Source organism: Mya arenaria, chromosome 9, assembly GCF_026914265.1.
Source record: "Mya arenaria isolate MELC-2E11 chromosome 9, ASM2691426v1".
Lineage (NCBI taxonomy): Eukaryota > Metazoa > Mollusca > Bivalvia > Myida > Myidae > Mya > Mya arenaria.
In genome coordinates, this window is record NC_069130.1 from 12,297,277 (window position 1) to 12,303,330 (window position 6,054).

At 33.3% G+C, this 6,054-nt stretch overlaps 1 long non-coding RNA gene across 1 annotated transcript; it reads left to right on the plus strand.

Moving 5' to 3' along the window:
- The first annotated feature begins 235 nt into the window (after positions 1 to 235).
- Positions 236 to 5,126, plus strand: LOC128245414 (uncharacterized). The gene is made up of 7 exons (XR_008263146.1): positions 236 to 288; positions 933 to 1,061; positions 1,368 to 1,481; positions 2,633 to 2,741; positions 3,386 to 3,514; positions 3,821 to 3,934; positions 5,086 to 5,126. It is a non-coding gene; the product is annotated as an uncharacterized LOC128245414 (long non-coding RNA).
- The last annotated feature ends 928 nt before the right edge of the window (positions 5,127 to 6,054 follow it).

A 6,054-nucleotide genomic window follows, 5' to 3' on the forward strand; every position in this document is an offset into this window, starting at 1 on the left:
ATTATATTACATAATATAAATTATTAATATATAATTTTCTTATATATTTTTGACATTTAAAAAAAAAACTACTTTCACTTTCAATTTAATGTTTGGAAATAGTTCCAAATGATGGTAACTAATGAATGAAAGCCTCACTTTCAATTCCAAAGTATAAATGGAGGGATTTTTTTAACATAGGAAGCAGACCCAGGAGGAACTGTCTGTTGAAGAACCCCCCCCCCCCCACCACCAAGCTGCCCACCAGAGGCCAAGCTGTACTTGATGTTTGCCAACATGCTGTAATTTGTAAGTACTTCAAGATAATATATTAGAAAATGGTATCCAAACTGAAGTACAAAGTGAGACAGTTTGGTCATAAAAGCCCATTGAGACTGTTTGTTCCATTCCTAAATGAATTTCTTTCATGTTGTCAATCATTTCTGATGTGGCTTTGATAATAATATTATTTTCTAATGAAACTGCTGACTTGTATCAGTCTTTGGTCTGTATTGTGCATCTATTCACACATTTTGTTTGCTCTTTTAAGCAAACATTACAATAATTGCAAATTCTATAAGCAATTAAACAAAACTTACTGCACATAGGATGCAGAATGATGTTTTATTTAGTGTGCATATGATTTTCAGCTTATGGACAAGAAAACATATACTTTAACAATCACAGCAACACAATGAGATCCCAATTTTAAAGAAATAATGCCACCTTTCATTAATTCATTAATTCATTCTATCAATCATTCATATATATTCATTAATTCATTCATTTATTCAGTTTATTCATTGAAAAACTTGACATTTCTCAAGGCAAAATAAATAAAAAGTGAGCAGCTTTCATAAAGAATAGAGCCTTTTCCCTTAATGCATTAAAAAACACAACCTTAATACAGTATAAATGTTTTAAAAACCCTAATTTATTGCTTATTTTAATAGCCAGCCTGGTTGCTGTAGCCACAGAGGAATTTTCAAGGACAAGAACCAGTGCTGGTAAAACTGTGGTCTCGTGTGGTTTTCCATACCGGCTCTCGGCAAGGATTTTCAAGAAAGGAATACCATCTCCAAGTAAGAAGAAATTCTAAGCATGTCTGGTTTAAATGCTTGCAAAATGCATCTGGGTACTCATTAAGATGAGATTTACCTTTGAGTTGTTAAAAACTGATTGCAAAATGTCCAAAAGGCTATATATTCTATTAAATTTGTCCTGAAAATCTTTGAATTCATGAACTTTTCTGCACATTTATCACATTTATGACTATACTAAAGGTTGTGTATGCCTCAAATGAGTGTTTACAGGCCTTTTTCAAACTTTAACAGTAGTGGCAGATAGTTTTATTTGTGTAAAACATTGCTTTTGTGTCTTGCTTGCAGATCATGATGTGCCAATAAGCTCCAGTTAGCTGCGGCCTTTTCCCCAGGCGGTAGTCCTGCAATCTGAATCCAGGAGATGCAGCTCTGAATCCAATATTTCAGAAGAATGAAGATGTTAGTCAACTCTGTAGTGCTTGTTTGTGTGTAAATGATTCCAATGAGTGAGATTTATAGCAAATCAGGTGTAAATAAGCATCTTATAGACAATAGTGAAGTGCTGTACTCTGAATTTAATGCCAAATCTAGCCTTCAAAACAGATTCTTAAAGTAATTTTTTTTAAAAATGGGCATAATAATGCTATCTCTGCATTTTCTACATCATGTAGCCACCTCATACATGAAAACACTAGCAGTTGTCATGAATCTTTAAGTTTTGGTGTGTTTTTTGCCATTTCCTTTGTTGCGCCATTTGTCCCGGAAGCCAACAATTTGGCATATAGTGTTGTTTAGACTGTCTATTAACACATTATCACTAAATTTCTTGTGTTAAACTGAACAGTTCTGTTACCTTTGTATATAAGTGGACCAGAAAAGCAAAATTTTGACAAGTTGAGGCATTTCAGTTGGGCTCTATGTCATTTTTTATATAAAACACTAAGCCGATGAAGTGGAAAAACCTTATTTTGCTTAGAAAAAAATCTTAAAAGAGTAGGCAGGCCAGTTTTGTGGTGCTGTTCTATAGACACCATTAAAAGCTACAAGGAAAACTTTACTTGGTCAAATTATTCCAATGCATAAGGAAATAATGGCTCTTCAAAGGTTTGCGGCTTAACATTTGAGGGAAATGGCTGTTTCTGCTTTTTATGAAAATACCACAGGTGCTAATACTTGTCTCATTCATTTAGTGTTTGATATATCATTGCCAAACTTTCATTATGTGTTGCATATAGCCTGAAGCTGAACTATAGGAGTTTTGAAGTCTGTTTCTGAAAAAATGTTGCTTAATATATAGAGGAAGCTTTTGGAGGGGTGGCCTATTTTAAATTGTTATAAATTCTTAATTTATGCAGCTATCTGGTTGAAATTTGGCCAGTTGACAGTGCTTAGCCATAGAATATTGGTGTTTGAGTATGAAATGTGAAAATATTATATTACATAATATAAATTATTAATATATAATTTTCTTATATATTTTTGACATTTAAAAAAAAAACTACTTTCACTTTCAATTTAATGTTTGGAAATAGTTCCAAATGATGGTAACTAATGAATGAAAGCCTCACTTTCAATTCCAAAGTATAAATGGAGGGATTTTTTTAACATAGGAAGCAGACCCAGGAGGAACTGTCTGTTGAAGAACCCCCCCCCCCCCCACCACCAAGCTGCCCACCAGAGGCCAAGCTGTACTTGATGTTTGCCAACATGCTGTAATTTGTAAGTACTTCAAGATAATATATTAGAAAATGGTATCCAAACTGAAGTACAAAGTGAGACAGTTTGGTCATAAAAGCCCATTGAGACTGTTTGTTCCATTCCTAAATGAATTTCTTTCATGTTGTCAATCATTTCTGATGTGGCTTTGATAATAATATTATTTTCTAATGAAACTGCTGACTTGTATCAGTCTTTGGTCTGTATTGTGCATCTATTCACACATTTTGTTTGCTCTTTTAAGCAAACATTACAATAATTGCAAATTCTATAAGCAATTAAACAAAACTTACTGCACATAGGATGCAGAATGATGTTTTATTTAGTGTGCATATGATTTTCAGCTTATGGACAAGAAAACATATACTTTAACAATCACAGCAACACAATGAGATCCCAATTTTAAAGAAATAATGCCACCTTTCATTAATTCATTAATTCATTCTATCAATCATTCATATATATTCATTAATTCATTCATTTATTCAGTTTATTCATTGAAAAACTTGACATTTCTCAAGGCAAAATAAATAAAAAGTGAGCAGCTTTCATAAAGAATAGAGCCTTTTCCCTTAATGCATTAAAAAACACAACCTTAATACAGTATAAATGTTTTAAAAACCCTAATTTATTGCTTATTTTAATAGCCAGCCTGGTTGCTGTAGCCACAGAGGAATTTTCAAGGACAAGAACCAGTGCTGGTAAAACTGTGGTCTCGTGTGGTTTTCCATACCGGCTCTCGGCAAGGATTTTCAAGAAAGGAATACCATCTCCAAGTAAGAAGAAATTCTAAGCATGTCTGGTTTAAATGCTTGCAAAATGCATCTGGGTACTCAATAAGATGAGATTTACCTTTGAGTTGTTAAAAACTGATTGCAAAATGTCCAAAAGGCTATATATTCTATTAAATTTGTCCTGAAAATCTTTGAATTCATGAACTTTTCTGCATATTTATCACATTTATGACTATACTAAAGGTTGTGTATGCCTCAAATGAGTGTTTACAGGCCTTTTTCAAACTTTAACAGTAGTGGCAGATAGTTTTATTTGTGTAAAACATTGCTTTTGTGTCTTGCTTGCAGATCATGATGTGCCAATAAGCTCCAGTTAGCTGCGGCCTTTTCCCCAGGCGGTAGTCCTGCAATCTGAATCCAGGAGATGCAGCTCTGAATCCAATATTTCAGAAGAATGAAGATGTTAGTCAACTCTGTAGTGCTTGTTTGTGTGTAAATGATTCCAATGAGTGAGATTTATAGCAAATCAGGTGTAAATAAGCATCTTATAGACAATAGTGAAGTGCTGTACTCTGAATTTAATGCCAAATCTAGCCTTCAAAACAGATTCTTAAAGTAATTTTTTTTTAAAAATGGGCATAATAATGCTATCTCTGCATTTTCTACATCATGTAGCCACCTCATACATGAAAACACTAGCAGTTGTCATGAATCTTTAAGTTTTGGTGTGTTTTTTGCCATTTCCTTTGTTGCGCCATTTGTCCCGGAAGCCAACAATTTGGCATATAGTGTTGTTTAGACTGTCTATTAACACATTATCACTAAATTTCTTGTGTTAAACTGAACAGTTCTGTTACCTTTGTATATAAGTGGACCAGAAAAGCAAAATTTTGACAAGTTGAGGCATTTCAGTTGGGCTCTATGTCATTTTTTATATAAAACACTAAGCCGATGAAGTGGAAAAACCTTATTTTGCTTAGAAAAAAATCTTAAAAGAGTAGGCAGGCCAGTTTTGTGGTGCTGTTCTATAGACACCATTAAAAGCTACAAGGAAAACTTTACTTGGTCAAATTATTCCAATGCATAAGGAAATAATGGCTCTTCAAAGGTTTGCGGCTTAACATTTGAGGGAAATGGCTGTTTCTGCTTTTTATGAAAATACCACAGGTGCTAATACTTGTCTCATTCATTTAGTGTTTGATATATCATTGCCAAACTTTCATTATGTGTTGCATATAGCCTGAAGCTGAACTATAGGAGTTTTGAAGTCTGTTTCTGAAAAAATGTTGCTTTGATATAGAGGAAGCTTTTGGAGGGGTGGCCTATTTTAAATTGTTATAAATTCTTAATTTATGCAGCTATCTGGTTGAAATTTGGCCAGTTGACAGTGCTTAGCCATAGAATATTGGTGTTTGAGTATGAAATGTGAAAATATTATATTACATAATATAAATTATTAATATATAATTTTCTTATATATTTTTGACATTTAAAAAAAAAACTACTTTCACTTTCAATTTAATGTTTGGAAATAGTTCCAAATGATGGTAACTAATGAATGAAAGCCTCACTTTCAATTCCAAAGTATAAATGGAGGGATTTTTTTAACATAGGAAGCAGACCCAGGAGGAACTGTCTGTTGAAGAACCCCCCCCCCCCCCCACCACCAAGCTGCCCACCAGAGGCCAAGCTGTACTTGATGTTTGCCAACATGCTGTAATTTGTAAGTACTTCAAGATAATATATTAGAAAATGGTATCCAAACTGAAGTACAAAGTGAGACAGTTTGGTCATAAAAGCCCATTGAGACTGTTTGTTCCATTCCTAAATGAATTTCTTTCATGTTGTCAATCATTTCTGATGTGGCTTTGATAATAATATTATTTTCTAATGAAACTGCTGACTTGTATCAGTCTTTGGTCTGTATTGTGCATCTATTCACACATTTTGTTTGCTCTTTTAAGCAAACATTACAATAATTGCAAATTCTATAAGCAATTAAACAAAACTTACTGCACATAGGATGCAGAATGATGTTTTATTTAGTGTGCATATGATTTTCAGCTTATGGACAAGAAAACATATACTTTAACAATCACAGCAACACAATGAGATCCCAATTTTAAAGAAATAATGCCACCTTTCATTAATTCATTAATTCATTCTATCAATCATTCATATATATTCATTAATTCATTCATTTATTCAGTTTATTCATTGAAAAACTTGACATTTCTCAAGGCAAAATAAATAAAAAGTGAGCAGCTTTCATAAAGAATAGAGCCTTTTCCCTTAATGCATTAAAAAACACAACCTTAATACAGTATAAATGTTTTAAAAACCCTAATTTATTGCTTATTTTAATAGCCAGCCTGGTTGCTGTAGCCACAGAGGAATTTTCAAGGACAAGAACCAGTGCTGGTAAAACTGTGGTCTCGTGTGGTTTTCCATACCGGCTCTCGGCAAGGATTTTCAAGAAAGGAATACCATCTCCAAGTAAGAAGAAATTCTAAGCATGTCTGGTTTAAATGCTTGCAAAATGCATCTGGGTACTCAATAAGATGAGATTTACCTTTGAGTTG